The sequence below is a fragment of the Panthera pardus genome, unplaced genomic scaffold (genome assembly GCF_024362965.1).
Source record: "Panthera pardus isolate Hobbes unplaced genomic scaffold, ASM2436296v1 HiC_scaffold_6, whole genome shotgun sequence".
Taxonomy (NCBI): Eukaryota; Metazoa; Chordata; class Mammalia; order Carnivora; family Felidae; genus Panthera; species Panthera pardus.
This window is the reverse complement of record NW_026526991.1, coordinates 69,440,104-69,456,384: the sequence shown is the minus strand read 5'-3', so window position 1 is coordinate 69,456,384 and position 16,281 is coordinate 69,440,104. Positions and strand designations below refer to the sequence as shown.

General features: G+C 38.3%; 1 long non-coding RNA gene across 1 annotated transcript in view; it reads left to right on the top strand.

The window, feature by feature from the left end:
* LOC109248998 (uncharacterized) overlaps positions 1 to 7,692 on the top strand; it is a 56,023-nt gene extending 48,331 nt beyond the window's left edge. The window contains exon 3 of the long non-coding RNA XR_002072397.2: positions 7,374 to 7,692. This is a non-coding gene — a long non-coding RNA (uncharacterized LOC109248998). The remainder of the gene's footprint in view (positions 1 to 7,373) is intronic.
* The last annotated feature ends 8,589 nt before the right edge of the window (positions 7,693 to 16,281 follow it).

Sequence of the window (16,281 nt, the reverse complement as noted above, 5' to 3'; positions counted from 1 at the left end):
TTAGAAATCCTGAACTATTCTTTACACATTAAAAACATAATATTGCATATTAAACTGGTAGACTTCACCAGAAGCCACATGACATGGCAGTTACACACACTATAATATGTTACACACACTATAATATGTTACACACACTATAATATGTTACACACACTATAATATGTTAGTGGTTAAAAGTTACATACACCATGTAAGTTGTTAAAACGGTTAACAGGCTCTGGAGTCACGGAAACTTGCACTCAGATCCTAGCCACACTCGCCAGCCACCTGACCCTTGGAATATTATCTAATATCTCCCAAGCCTCAGTGTCTTCATCTGTGAAAGCAAAACAATAGTACCTGTTCCACAACATCATTGTGTGAATCACATACATCCTTGACATGCCTGACACATAGTGGACCTTCAAGAAAAGTGATGAGTAATAGTGGTAGTAATGGGAGTATAAATGGCTTAAATATTTCAAGCACCAACTAAAGCAAGGACATACCGAATACATATTTAGCAATTTTAAAGTTAACCGTGGCTTTTCCATCTACTCACCACTACATGATCCAAATGGGAGTAAAGGGATAAAAGAGAATCACAACCTGTTTTCTCTTCTAGGGAAGTTTTCTAATTAGCACATTAACTAATTTACTCCTTACAAATGTGCAAGTTGTAAACACAGACTGTTGTCTCAGACACTGATAACTTAAGTGATTTTATAAATGTAAATGCATTACAAACTCATTGCAATTAGACATAACTAAAGATTGCACACCATAATTTATTTCTCTTCATGTTGAACTTTTTATTTAATGAATTTATGATTCTAACAAGGAGATTATGTTAGAGCATTAACCAAAATCTGTAGCATTTTGGGTCAGTATGTAATTTTCATTGAAGGGACCCAATATGATCAAAAAGAATCTCAAAAATAATTCACTCCTCAAATATTTTAAATACAAGTCTTCTGAACATATTAGTAGTAATAATCTTTTTGTTTCAGATTTAGTAGATCATTAGAAAGTAATAGTGAATTTTTTTTTTCCTGGATAGATCTGATCGAAACTGTGTTTTGCACAAAACAGGGCTCAGAATCATTATACACTGATTCTACTGCAACTTCATTTGCAAATTTGGGTAAGTCTTTAAAGCAAAACTAAAAAATATTTATAACAAACCTGAGAATGTGATTAAACCCCAAAATTATTTAGTGAAAAAAATTAGTCCTGTATATAAGATATTTTTCCACATGAGGATAAACAATAAGAAAATACCCAAGTTAATTAAAAACTCACTCATTTCAGGGGCGCCTGGGTGGCTCAGTCGGTTGAGCATCTGACTTCAGCTCAGGTCACGATCTCGCGGTCCGTGAGTTGGAGCCCCGCATCAGGCTCTGGGCTGATGGCTCGGAGCCTGGAGCCTGCTTCCGATTCTGTGTCTCCCTCTCTCTCTGTCCCTCCCCCATTCATGCTCTGTCTCTCTCTGTCTCAAAAATAAATAAACGTTAAAAAATAAAAATAAAAAAAAAACTCTCATTTCAAACTCTCAAACTACAAGTAGTACTAAAGAACATTAAAATTTTACTCATAATGCTTTTATAATAGTTCATAATTCATATTTGAGCTAGACTGTGCTTAACAATTTTTTTTTCAAAAAATTTTTTTAGTATTTATTTATTTTAGGGAGAGACAGAGCGTGAGCAAGGGCGGGGCAGACACAGAATCAGAAGCGGGCTCCAGGCTCTGAGTTGTCAGCACAGAGCCCAACGTGGGACTGGAACCCATGAACCACAAGATCATAACCTGAGCTAATGTCAGACGCTCAACCGACTGAGCCACCCAGGCACCCGCAATTTTTCTTTTTCTTTCTTTTTTTTCTTAATTTTTTAAAATCTTTATTTATTTTTGAGAGAGAGAGAGAGAGTGAATGGAGGAAGGGAAAGGAGAGGGAGACACAGAATCAGAAGCAAGCTCCAGGCTCTGAGCTGTCGCACAGAGCCTGATGTGGGGCCTGAACCCACGAACCGTGAGATCATGACCTAAGTTGAAGTCGGAAGCCCAACCAACTGAGCTACCCAGGCACCCCTTCTTTTTCTTGATAAACAATTGTTTACAGAAAAACTAGTGCAAAAAAAATGTCTATTTTATCTCATTGCTGGTAACTTTTCATTGTGTACTAATCCCTGTTATTGGCTATTCTATGGCTATTCCTATGAACCTCTCTAAAATCAGATAGTAAATCTGGCTTATGAAGTGACAATCTTACATTTTTTTTCTTATATGTCACTTTTATATATAAAGAAATAAGGGGGACATGGGAGATACTTTAAAAGATAAAACCATGAACTGCTAAACTTCAAATAACTGGAAGAACTACAGCGCCATCTTGTGGAAGAAAATATCTAATTAGTGAAATGGCTTTGATTCTATCAGAAAAGAAATGTGATTGAATTCTTGGCCACCAATCCTAGTTTCTTTTAACGATACATTATTTTAGAAACTTTGGTCTGGAATTTCTGTCAAACAGCAATTATTATCCAGAGGACTACCCCATATAATACAGAAACCAGATGAAGTATGTCTATGTTATGGATAAATAAAAATACAAAGTTAATATCTTTATTAGAGGCTGTCCTAATAAAGAAGGACCCTGTAAAGAGGGTGAGAGGTGAAAGAGGACGAAAGCTGGAGGTATTGGTTTTTCTATCCTTCTTTTCAAACTTAGAGGATTAAGGAAACCCTTAACGTGATTCTAGCTCAGTTTCTGAAAAACTTACTAAGGAAGGATTTCCTTTAATATCCTCAATCATAAAGCAAAAATGCCAAGGAGGCAGAAACGGAAATAAGGTTGTTTGGGTGAGGTCAGAGCACCACGTATCTTTCTTTCTTCTTAGTTCAATTAACCAAAATGTACTGGGAGCCTACAATGTGCCAAGCACTTTCTGGGCACAGGATAGTCCCTCCCGAAAGACACGTAATGACTAGTGAAGTGTACAGGTCATTTCAAGGTGGAGAAAATGCTCGGGAAGGCCAGTCTGGGAGGTCATGCCATCTGCAGGACATTGAACGGAACTCTGAGGGGCAAGAGAGGAGAGAAAAGATATTTCATTCATTCTCTCAAATCAGTGGGTAGAACCAAATGGGGAACCCTAGGGAACCCTGCCCTCTAACATACCTTTTCAAAGTACTTTTCAGACTACTGTGTATTCCATACAAACCAAAGAAAAGCATAGAGTACAGAATTTCCCTTCTGTGGAGTTAAACAATATCTCCTTCTGTGCTCCCATAATACTTTGCTCATAACCTAATGTGGGATTTAACTCCTTATGAATAATTATTAATAATTATTTACCTGCCTGCTACTCCTACAGCTGCAAACTTTGAAAATCAAGACTATCTCACTCATCCTTTTATACTTAACACCAACCACAGTGCATATTGAGCACTCAACCATGTTTGTTGAATGGAATAAGTCATGTTTCACAAGAGTATTTGTTTGGCCACAGTAATAAACTCCTGAGTAAAAATAACGCAGGTATTCCTCAAGACATCCAGACTAGCACTATAAGTAGTGATGCCCATTTATTTCTAAGGTTGTCAACTACCAAGTTCTTGTTTTGGGGCTTTCATCCCTGAATCAATCTTTAAAACTCCCAGTGGATAAAAGAAAATGTGTCTCTATATCTATATCTATACTTTTAATTTGGGGGGGGGGGGGACTTAGGTATGATTTTTTTTTCTAAAATTGTCTTTCTTCAAGCAAATAAAAATCTAAACAGGCACTTAACCTGACATAGAAGTAAAAAGAATAAAGCAAGAAAATTAACATTATCCAACATGACTTAGATCTCCCAGTGTGGTGTTTTTAGTCTGGCTTCTCTCCCTCTCACTCCTGTGCATTCTCCATTCTCAGCTCCCACTCACCTCCCTGCCTGGACTTTATTTTTTATCTAAAATATTAACACCTGATTACTGGAGAGTTAGCAGCAGCCCAGAGGGAGAATTTGTTATAAATCATTAACAAAAAAAATTTTGGAATCCAATTCCTGTGTTACTAGACAAACCTTTATTTCTCTTTTATCTGGCCACATTTTAGGCACTCACCTCAAGATATTCACACAGCGTGCTCGACTCCAAAAAGAAATAGACATCACTTGTAAACAACAAATGGACATAAAGATCCCTACAGACACCACTGTCAAACAAGAAGCTGAACATGTCCTACACTTGCTGTGTATTTGAGTGCTAAAATGGGGAAGGCTATCAGTATGGTTGCACCATATATATGCAGATCAAGTACCTAATTCTCAAAAACTCTAGTTTTAAGTGAGGGCTAACAGTTTTATAAGCTACTTTACAAAGAAGAAATGCTTCAGTAGTCATTAGAGGAAAAATCTTGATGTGAAATAACAATTCTTTTAGCTCTCTACAGGGTCAAGGATTTAAGCATTGCATTTTATGTGTGATACTGCAAATCTCTCACTTGAAATGCCATTCAGACTTGTATTCTTAAAACACAAAGTGCTAAGCACAAAGCTCATATTACAATCTATTTCTTAACTCTTACTTTTAATTAAACAAGATAGTTACACAAAAGGTCCAGGCATAGTATCTGGTACTTAATTGTTTCCTTCTCTTTTCCCTTTGGAGGTAAGAGGACTGGGAGCATGTCTCATTTATTTATTTGTTTGTTTGTTTGTTTGTTTGTTTATTCTGAGAGAGAGAGAGAGAGAGCATGTGCAAGCAGGGGAGGGGCAGAGAGAGAGGAAGAGAGAGAATCCCAGGCAGGTTCCATGCTATCAGTGCAGAGCCCAAGTCAGGACTGGATCTCACCTACTGTGAGATCATGACCTGAGCCAAAGCCAAGAGTCAGAAGCTTAAGTGACTGAGCCACCCAGGAGCCCCCCTCTCATGTCTTTATTTCTTTTTGAAGTTTATTTATTTATTTTGAGAGACAGAGAGAGTGATCAGGGAGGGGCAGAGAGAGAGAGAGAGAGAGAGAGAGAGAGAGAGAGAATCTCAAGCAGGCTCTGCACTGTCAGCACAGAGCCCAATGTAGGGCTCAAACCCACGAACTATGAGATCATGATCTGAGCTGAAACCAAGAGCCAGACACTTAACCAACTGAGACACTCAGGTGCCCCTCCCCTCTCATTTCTTTAGAAAAATTTTAAAACCTCTCTGAATCTCAGTTTCTGTCTGTGAAGGATAATAACACCACCTCATCTAGTCATTGGAAGGAATGAAAAATGTAACTTGTAAGGGGCTAATTTTTTTTTTACCTTTATTTATTTTTGGGAGAAAGACAGCATGTGAGCAGGGAAAGAGCAGAGAGAGTGGGAGACACAGAATCCGAAGCAGGCTCGAGGCTCTGAGCTGTCAGCACAGAGTCTGACGTGGGGCTCAAACTCACGAACTGTGAGATCATGACCTGACCAAAGTCGGACACTTAACCAAATGAGTCACCCAGGCACCCTTATTATTACAAATTTTTTAAATGTGAGTTTTTTCAGTGTCAGCCTTAGGAATTTAATAATAAAATTGCATTATCAATCTATACTCTTTGTTCTTCTTTAAAAATCAGTTTCCAAGGAGAAAACCCAATTGTACCAATACAAAAACCCGAGGAATGGCTGACTGAAAAATCTGAGATCTTGTTGAAAAAGACAAAAAATAGGTCCTTTAGTAGCTCTGAGGTAGTAAAGTTGAAAATGCCAAGGAAAGTTGTATTTTTGTGGTTGCTATTTTATTACCCTTTCCAGCAATTTTCCACTTGAATGCCCTTTAAACTTGTAATTTAGGCACACTTTACTCTTTATTGTATTTCAATATGGGAGGCAAATAACTTAATCAACTTAATCGAAGACCAGGAACCACCAAGAATTCTGGTTGGAGTTCCAGTATTGATTTAGCTCTTAATTTTCCATTAATTAAATTAGGACAATAACCAGACAACTTTCAGGACTGTGTTGGCAAGAATTTTTCTGTTTCAGTTTTGATTCCCCCACCCCTTTCCACTGCCAGTGTTCAGAAAACATTTATTACAGTAAAATTGCTTCCATTAAACTATCTGATATTAAGTAAAATTCAGTATAAAAATCATTATAAATGGCTTTCCTCTTTCATACAAACTACGCTTTTTCACTTCTTTCCAACACAGTTCTTGCCTCGTATGAAACCCATGATATCAATTTCTCCTGGTTTTGGTCACTCCAATCACTTCCATAAGCTTGAGAGAGCCTAAGACTGAGCTCTGGAGCACTCCATCATTTTCAAAAACATTTAAAGGTACACAGGAGAATCCAGTCAAGGAGATTGAGAAGAAAGATAGATGATAACTCAAAATAGTACAGTGTCCTGAAACCAAGTGAAACAAAAATTCAAGAAGACAGAAGTGACCAATTATGTTAAACACTGGTGCTGAGCAAAGGATGATGAGGACAAAGAACAGATCATGAGACTTGACAGATAGATGCTACTGTTGGTTCATATAGGTGTGGTTTTGGTGAAATAGTGAAATAAAAACTTGGTTCAAATTGTCATGAAGATGGGAGCCTCAGTTCAATGTCCATGGAGACATTGAGGTTTGCATCAGTAAGTTGATAGCTACCAGGGGCATAGAAGGAAGGGAGATTTCTTTTCTCCCTTTTTTAATGTATTTTTTTAAGTTTATTTATTTATTTTGAGAGACAGAGAGTGCATATGCACAGAGGGAGAGGCAGAGAGGGAGAGAGAGAATCCCAAGCAGGCTCCGAGTTGCCATTGCAGAGCCCGACATGGGGCTCAATCTCACGAACCAAGGTCAGATCATGACCTGAGCCAAAATCAAAAGTTGGACACTTAACTGACTGAGCCACCCAGGTGCCCCTCTTTTTTATTTTTTTATTTTTTTATTTTGTCATTAAAATAAATTTTTTTTAACATTTATTTATTATTGAGAGACAGAGAGACACAGAGCATGAGCAAGGGAGAGGTAGAGAGAGGGGGAGATACAGAATCTGAAGCAGGCTCCAGGCTCTGAGCTGTCAACACAGAGCCCGACACAGGGCTCGAACTCACAAACTGTGAGATCATGACCTGAGCCAAAGTCAGTCGCTTAACCAACTGAGCCAACCAGGTGCCCCTACCCCTCTTTTGTTTATGATTGTTCATTAATATTATAGCACCAATGGCAGAGAACAAAGGAGACATGTAATCATGCAAGACAAGAAAGAGATAATTATAGCAGTAAAGTTCTTAAGAAAGTAGAAAGAGATGGAGTCCAGTGCCCAAGTAAAGACTTGTCCTAAAATAGGGAAAGGGACACTTTCATTGAAGCAGAAGGCTACAGAGGTGGGTAGACTGGGTGGTGGAAAAATAATGTTATTTTCTGATTGTTTTCTCAGTGAGATAAGAAGCAAAATCATTCACTGAGAGTGAGGAGCAGAAGCGAGGAGGTGGAAATTTGAGAAGCAAGAAGAGGAGGTGAAATAGTAATCCCTGAGAGAGAAAATAAATCAATAAGGAAATGGGAACTGTGGTCGACTGAATTGCAAAGACTGCACTGAGGCCCACTTGAGACAGTCATAAACTTTAAAAGAGATCAATCAGAATAGTTAGGTGTTTTCCTCCAGAGATCAAACTACAAGCTTGGGAAACATTTATTGACTGTTTATTATGTGCCAAGCACTGTTGTAAGCATTGTACTCCTATTAATACCTTTGAATTGGGGCGCCTCAGTGGCTCAGTTGGTTAACATCCGACTCTTGGTTTTGGCTCAAGTCATGATCTCACGGTTTCATGGATTCAAGCCCTACATCTGACTCCTCCTCGCTGACGGTGCAGAGCCTGCTGGATTCTGTGTCTCTTTCTCTCTCTGCCCCTCCCCCACTCACACTGTCTCTGTCTTCTCAAAATAAATAAATAAACTTAAAAAAAATTTTTTTTTAATACCTTTGAGTCAACAACAACCCAACCCCATGAGACAGGTGCAGATGAGGAAACAGGCACAAAGCTGTTAGGAAACTTATCCAAGATCACAGCGCTAGTAAATTCTGAACCCAGGATTCAAAAGAGTGTAGGTCCAGAAGCCACACCATTAACCACTAAACTATACTACCCCTTTGCAAATCATTGGGATTAACCAATATTGGATTTCTGTCATTGAGTAAGGCAGAGGGTAGGAAAGGAGGATGTTTGCAAGTAATTGAACAATGGAATCTAATCTGAACAAGTAGGAAGTAAAGACAGGAACTAGAAAGTGGTGGACATTAAAAATGGTGTCATTAGGGGCACCTGGCTGGCTCTGTCGGTAGAGCATATGACTCTTGATCTCAGGGTTGTGAGTTTGAGCCCCATGTTGGGAGTAGAGCTTCCTTTAAAAATAATAAAAATGGTGTCATGAATGGATTGGAAGCCTCGGTGTGATTGAAGAATTGCCATGGAGGTAGTGAGCTGAAAAGAAGGGAGTGGTGGCTGGTGGGGGGGGTGTCAGGAACTGAGATCTTAAGGATTGTATAGTTACTCATAAGTACAAAATCTAAGGTTTGACCATAAGAATTGGAAGTTAAAGTTGGAAGGAAGGATGAGGGAAAATTTAAAGAAAAAAGGTCAAGGAACTAAAAACCAGGGAGTGGTTGGATTTTCTACATGAACCAGGGATGGTTACGGGAAAAAGAATGTGAGTCGGGTGTCACGGTCTTCACCAAATGAGAAAGATTGGCTAGGAGAGCGGGAGATTCCTACAGGATGGAAGGACACATACAGTCAGACAGCCTTGCTCCAAACAGGGGTTACAAACTCGTCCCAGTTGGCCCAGAACTCTCCCAGTTTTAGTATTGAAAATCCTACATCCTGGCCCTCCTTGAGCTGGGGATTCTGAGGAGGAAGGATGGGATATTTCCTGGAAGAAGCATAAAAATATATTACCTGATCCATCTCCAGGCCCTGTGTGATGTGGATATTATGCATTTTAAATTATAAAACTGTCATGTGGTGGTGACTACTACTATATTCAGCTCCTTGTCTCAGAATGTGAGGTGTTAGCTTTGCTCACATTATCTGATTTATTTAAGACAAAGGTTTCCAACACATTTTCCTCCCATTTTGTCTGACTTGTTCCCTTAAGGATAGCGATCATGTTTCAGATTTCATTAAACCTAATATGCTCTAAAAGCTATAGCTAATTCTCTATGATCAATAAGTGTTGTTAAGTGCCTGAATGGGCTCAATGGAAAATATCGCTCAATCAAGAAAGTCATATTCCACAAATGGGCTAGAGCACTCAGGGAAGGATTAGTATTGCAGTACCACCCGACTTTCATGTGTCTGCAGTGAGAAATATCTCTGCCAGAGAAGCATCTGCACCCCCCCCCCACCACTCCACTATTTCAAAGACTTCTGGACTAACATGCAAAGAATCATAATATTTCACAGAGAGAAGAAACTTTGAAGATACTTTAGAAGTTATTAAAGTCACGGCAGCCATCTTCTTTGACAGAACCCTTGTGTGAATTCTCCACTCAGACTGTGCACTAAATGTAGTTTCTGTGTATTTCCAGTTTCACGTGACAGCAAATGCTTTATGATATTTTCCAGTTTGTTTTAGGACTGCACATTTATGGCATATCAAGTGATTTCAAAATAGCACATGAATAGGAAAAGGCTGAAGGAATACACCAAAGGCTAACTGAAAGATAATCCAAAAGCTGCAATGAGACCACCAGGCTGGTGTGAGCAGTCTTCCAGGTCTTTCCTACCTTTTAACCATATATATTCTTCTCCTTGCTCTCATCACGAAATTTCTCGAAAGCAAAATCTATATTTATTCATCTCTACTTCACTCCTTGGCTTGCAATCTGACTCTGGCCTCTGCTCCCTTAGAAGGTCACCAATGATTACATTGGTAGTCATTTCTGAGAAAGTCCCAGTTTCCTATATTTGTATTATTTTGAGCAAATACAGAATGAATTGTGTAAATATGAGCTGACGGTTACACATTTGTTAGTCTCACACAAGTTTACAAATCAGAAAAGAATCCTTGGATAGACCACATATCCTAATTTTGGGTTTAAACTTCCACCTCTCCCATTCACGACCCATCTCTCCTTGAAATTTCAGCAGCATTTAAATCATTTGCTGTCTCTTTTTCCTGAAATTATTTTACCCCTGTCCTATTTTTTAAAATATTTCTTCTATTATTTACCTATTATTTTCTTTCTTTCCTTTTACCTCCAAAATTAGTTCATTATATTCTATATAATTCTTGAACTTGTAGCAACATTTTACGTTCCTTTTAAATTCTTTAGAATTCTTTTAAAATTCTCTTTCCCTGAATTTTTTTTTTTTTCCTGAATGTTCCTTCTTTGGTTTTCCTAATGGCTTCTTTCCTTCCTCTGGTCTCCAAAGACAGGTAATCCCCCAAGAACCAACACTTGGACCTCTCCCTGCTTTCTACAGAGTTGATCTTAATTTAGCCAGACTGGCTACTCCTGTGATTTCAACTGCTATCTCTAAACAGAATGAAGCCCAAACCAAACATTTTAAGAATTCTTTCCTGCAGTTCCAGCCCATTGCTGAAAATCTCCACCAGGATCTCCCACAGTTCCTCATATTCCATCCACTCATCTTCCTAACCCAAACTAGTTCTTCTGATTTCTCTAACTCTGTTAAAGCAGCCATCAACCTCATGGTCACCCAAACTTAAAATCTCCATTTCTAATCCATCCTAGTCAATCAAAAAGTATAACTTACTCTAGCTCCACCCCAGGTCTAACAATCATTATTTCTTATTCACCTCTACAATTATAAGAGCTTCTTAATTGCCTCTCTGCCTTGGTTTTTACATCTTCCAGTCCATCTAGAGTATTATTTCCAAATTGATCTTCTGAAACCCAGTGTTATAGCCTTCTTTATTCAGAAACCTTTAACAGACTCCAACTGCATGGCTAAACAAAGTCAAACCCCCTAACTCAGAACCCAAGGCCCTTGCAGGCTGTGTGTAATTTCTCTGATACTTGTCTTACAACAGAATCACACCTATTAGATTCTATAATCAGAGACAAGAAAATCATGAATAATCGAAATTACCCTGGAAAAGTCCTTCGACAGGCACTCCACTGGAGACCACGAGTTAGTTCAGCGCAGCCAGTTTTTCCTCCAGCATTGGAACAGATTCCTGTTTCTTTGGTTGAGCACCAGACGAAGTAGTTGGCTTCCTTTTAGGGTCCATTTTACATGAAAAATGCATATATGCATGTCTTTAAAAATTAGAATCACATTCAACTCAGTGATATGCTCACACCTGAGAGGCACCCAGAACAGAGACAACCTGAGGGAACCACAGATTCACATGTTTCCCGTCATGCTCATTCAAGGCAATCGCTGAAAGGAATGATGGGCAGTATTGCCAGCACTATTTAAAGTGTAATTTTTCTCTCTCTTTTATGGTAGTTTGTTTTGTTAAGATGATGGAATTTCACTGTTACGTCTTTTTAAAAAGTTATTTAGATTCTTGCCTTTACTTCTCCCCTGAACTTTGAAGACAGGAATCATGTCATATTCCTATTTGCATCTTTACAGAGCTTAACACTGTACTGAGTCATTCTGTAAATATTTTCTCGGCAAATCAAATTTGCTTTGATTTGTTTATAATAGTTAAGTGAATAACAGGGTAGTTTTTAACAGGATATCCCTAGTGAAAATGTCATTGCCTATTTTATTAAGAATTTATCTTTTGCCATGAAGACCTAGTGACAGCCTTTTCTATTGCAATTACTTAAAAGCGGCAGCTTTATTTTTTTCTAAATAAATTAGCCTATGCTATACACGGTAATAAAACAATATCAACAAAATCCAGTGAAGGCAGTAAAATAGATAGACATATGCTTGTTATCTATATCTGATAACCAAAATACACATGTCAAAATATATGTAAATATATACTCATATTTGTATTCCAAAATAATAACCTGTTGTTATTTTAAATTAATAACAAGGAAATAAGTACTATGTCATCATGATTATATTAAAATCATGGAAAAAAAATTGATAACATCCCTGCATTAGCCTATGCAAAGTTTGCCAATGTTATTTAAATATACTCTCTAAATATAACTAAAAACTTCCCAGAAAATCATAATCATACTACCCCATGTAACCTAAGATTATTACTACAGCTATTTAAATATTTACCTTGGGGAAGTATAAGATATCCAGAGCTGCTTCTGGGAATCAATTTAAATAAGTCACCCTGTGCATTGGGGGGGACATACAAAAATAAATTTTGGACTCGCTGTCACATCTTCTAGATACCTGTATTTGATTCTTCCTGAAATTTAGTGATAGAATCTACCCTGTAGCATCCGAGAGTGCACACTTGGCAGGTTTGAGAAGTCATCTTGAGTTGGGGCAAAGCTAGTGAACATGTCCCAGAAGCACTAAAGGGAAGCTAAGAGGGTGACTCTACGTGTGTCACACGTCCTTGCTTCCCTGGGCAACATCTGCAGGGCTTTGAGAGTGTTCCTGGGAACATTGATGCCCGAGGGAGTGTTGGAGCCTCCTAGTGACCACTAGAGGGCTCAGGGGGATCGTTACTGCACGCTGCCCTCTAGGGGCAGTGGAAGGAAACGGCCCGGCTGTGTGATGAAGTTTACATTCTAAACACCAACCAGCACCGGACCCAGAGGCTAAAAGAGACCCCCAATGAATGTGGGGGTGGGCCTCAAGTATTTGGAGCTAGATAAAGACGCTTTGGGGTCACTGATGCCCGGCGTGAGAAGGACCTTCCTACCTAGACATTTATGGTTTTTCACACATGTCCAAAGATGTTGCCCCTCAAGGAGAAAAGTTGTAGGTCAGAATTAGGAAAGAATAGAATATATACAGGCTTTGGGACCAGACAACTATGGATTCACATACCAGCTCCATTTTTTACTAGCTTGATATGGTGAGTAATATATTTAGTCTCTCTAAACCTCAGTTTTCTTACCTGGAAAATGTAACATGTTTAGCATACACAGTGCTTCAAAACTAGGACAAGGTCAGTAAAGGGAAGGTGTCCTTGTTTTTTTGTTATTTTTTCCTTAACCTAATACAATTGGAATCTCTTTGACTCTGGGTGGTATCATTCAGGTCTGTCCCCAGCTACCTTTAATAAAATCTGGCAACTCTGTCAACATCTACTAAGACTCCAGACTAATAAGAACCAGACTCGGTAAAATATGAGATGCCCCAGGAAAGTCTGCTGCTCCTAAAACTGCTGTCTTTTGTACTTTTGATATAGATTTTTAATTGTTCTCATGAACATCAGATGGTAGCCTGTCTATTTAACCTCCCATCTGGTATGGCTGATATGTCTAAATGGAACTTTCATCTGCATGTCTGTAGTTTTGGTTCCCAAGGGGCCAGAATCAGGAAATGTAGTGGGAGGGGCCAACCTACCTAACAAACCTCTGCCACACTCCTTGCCTCATATTGATCCATGTACCTAGGCTCCACCTGTTAAACATCCCAATATCAGGCACAGATGGTTCCCTGTTTAATGATTCTAATCCCACCTCATCTTGCCACCCCAAAGTCTGCCCCATTCCATCTGCTTTTGCATTAGCCCCTTGGATACTTACTTCAGCCTGGATTTAAACTGTTCCACCCTTAGCTTAGATTTTAAACTTAGGCCTCTTTAGAATCAATTTTCCCCAGTCCTCATCCCACAAATATCCCACCTGTCCCAGATTATTCCTTCTCCCTAACAGCTCTCAAAAGACAAGATAGTTAAGGCTGAATTATTTTTATAAGAGGACATGAGGGCTAGAGTTATTGCCTGAAGACACTGAACCAGCACTAAGAATCTTCGTAGAGAATATGGCCATAGAAATAGGATCAATTGATTCCATTAGTTAGTTTCTGTTAGTTAATATTCCCTATTAAGGAAAAATCCAGAAACGCCACAGAAATGACTATTCATCCTCTAGTGAAGTGTGTAGTTAATGCACAATAACTACATATTAGTTATTAACTATGGTGGCTTTTATCTAATCTCTTTATGGCAGAGCATGTGCTTGGAGTTTTGCATGTGGGTTTTTCCTTTCTTCTTTTTTTTTTATTCCTGTAATAATGGTGGGTTTCCACTGATCCATCTGTTTTTCTCCTCTGGGACCGCTAATGACCAGGAGATATAATTCCAGGATGCTAAGATGGGAGGTGAATGATGCAGGAATTAACTAGTGGTCTAAGAATTGCAAGGGCTAATAAATAATAAATAGTCCACCCAGATATTACACTGGAGTTTAGACCTTGTTGGACCCAAATGTGACATAACAGATGGACACCAACATTCATCTCAAAGTATTGTAGAGTACCTCTCATTTCTGCTATGGTCTCAGTTTAGCTCTCTACCTTTTATGTTCTTATTGATTTTCAAATTAATGAATTCGTTGAGGAGAAAAAATTAATACATTTGGATGTTTGTCAATATTGCTGTGAAAAATGTTCAAATGCTCTACTGGTGCATTCTGTCCTATAAAAACAAGCACTGTCTCTTTCCATATGTGAAAGAGAGAATCTGCCACGCCAGTCAATTACAAAAAGTAATCTTTGAATATTTTGAATTAGACATCAGTTCCAGAAAAGGCAACAACATATTTTCCCCCCCATATCTACATTACAAAACTGCAACTCTGAAAAATCTTTTTTTAGGAGTTTACTGTTTTCTGGAGTCCATGTCATCAAGTTTTGACATAAAGTATTTCAGGCACCCAATTTAAAAAACAAACAGCTATTAAATGTCCAAAATGTCTATAGCTATAGATGTTTTAATAACAGAATAATGTTAACGTGCTTCTCTCTACCTCCTTCTCAAAAAATAGGCAGTTCAAGGTGTGTTTATTCATTCTTACAAATATATTTCCCCACTCTGTCAAAAAGAGAAGCATAATTCAGTTGAAGTGCATCAGAACTGTGTTTCCTTATACCATATTATGTGACAAGCTGTAAATAAAATGGACTCTTTATGAATACATTATGCATGGGATATGTTCCCAGGGTGGCGTATAAAGAGTATTTTAATGACATACATTTTTCTAGGTAACCAAAAGCAAGTTGCTATTCAACAACCCATGGACTGAATATAAAGCAATTTTAAAGTGTCCTAACACGAACTCCGTAGTCCTGGCACCTGAAATATTGATATGTCAACACAGTAAGCTTCTTCTAGAAAATCATTCCTCTAGGAAATTATATTGACCACATGAACTTTTTAAAAATACTTTAAGTATTTAATGCAGTATGAACAGAATTTCTATTTTAATGTTAAATTTCTTTAAATGGTATCTATCACTGCATACCTTTAGATAAAAATAAGCATATACAATTATTATTTTATTAGGTTGTATGAAAATTGGGAAACAAAACAGAACCCCAATTTTTATAACATATCAGGGAAAATAACAAACCAAAAACCATGCATGATGTGAAAGTACTGACAACATACTTTATCAAAAAGCTGTATATAAACTTTATATAAGGAATAATCTTGATTGCACAAAAAAAAAATATATTTTCCTAGAAAAACCTGGAAGAAATCCAGTAAAATGCTAACAGTAGATATCTCTTTGGGGATGCATGTTCTTTGTGCATTTCTCTTTTTTTTTCTATTTCCGATAATAAATATTAATTTTATTTTCAGAAATAATAATATTCCTTTATTAAGCAAATCTTTGTTGAGCACCTAATAGACCTAATAGTAGGCTGAGCACCTATACCAGGCACTGCTCTAGGCACTGGGCGTACAGCAAGAAACAAAACTAAGTAAGTCTCTGCCCTCATAGAGAATATAGTCTTCAAGCAGTAGGGTGAGGGAGTGGGGGAGGGAGCAGACAATTAGCAAATCATTGTGAAAATAAATAGAACATTAGGTGGTGATGGTTGCTATGGAGTGGGGAAAGGCGAGTTAAGGAGCTGGGGAAATATTGTACAGGAAATGGGGAAGTGTAGGGGCACTTGGGTGGTTCAGTCGGTTGAGCATCTGGCTAGGTCATGATCTCGCGGTCTGTGAGTGCGAGCCCCGAGTAGGACTCTGCACAGACAGCTCAGAGCCTGGAGCCTGCTTCGGATTCTGTGTCTCCCTCTCTCTGCCCCTCCCCCTGCTCAAAAATAAATAAACATTAAAAAAAAATTTTTTTAAAGGAAATGGGGAAGTGTGATTTGATTGAAGGTGGTCAGGGAAGGCATTACTGAGGAGTCAACAGGTAGAAAGGGTGAGACATGTAGCAAGTAGAAGAGCGAATCTCACAGGTATCTGGGGGAAGGGTGATCCAG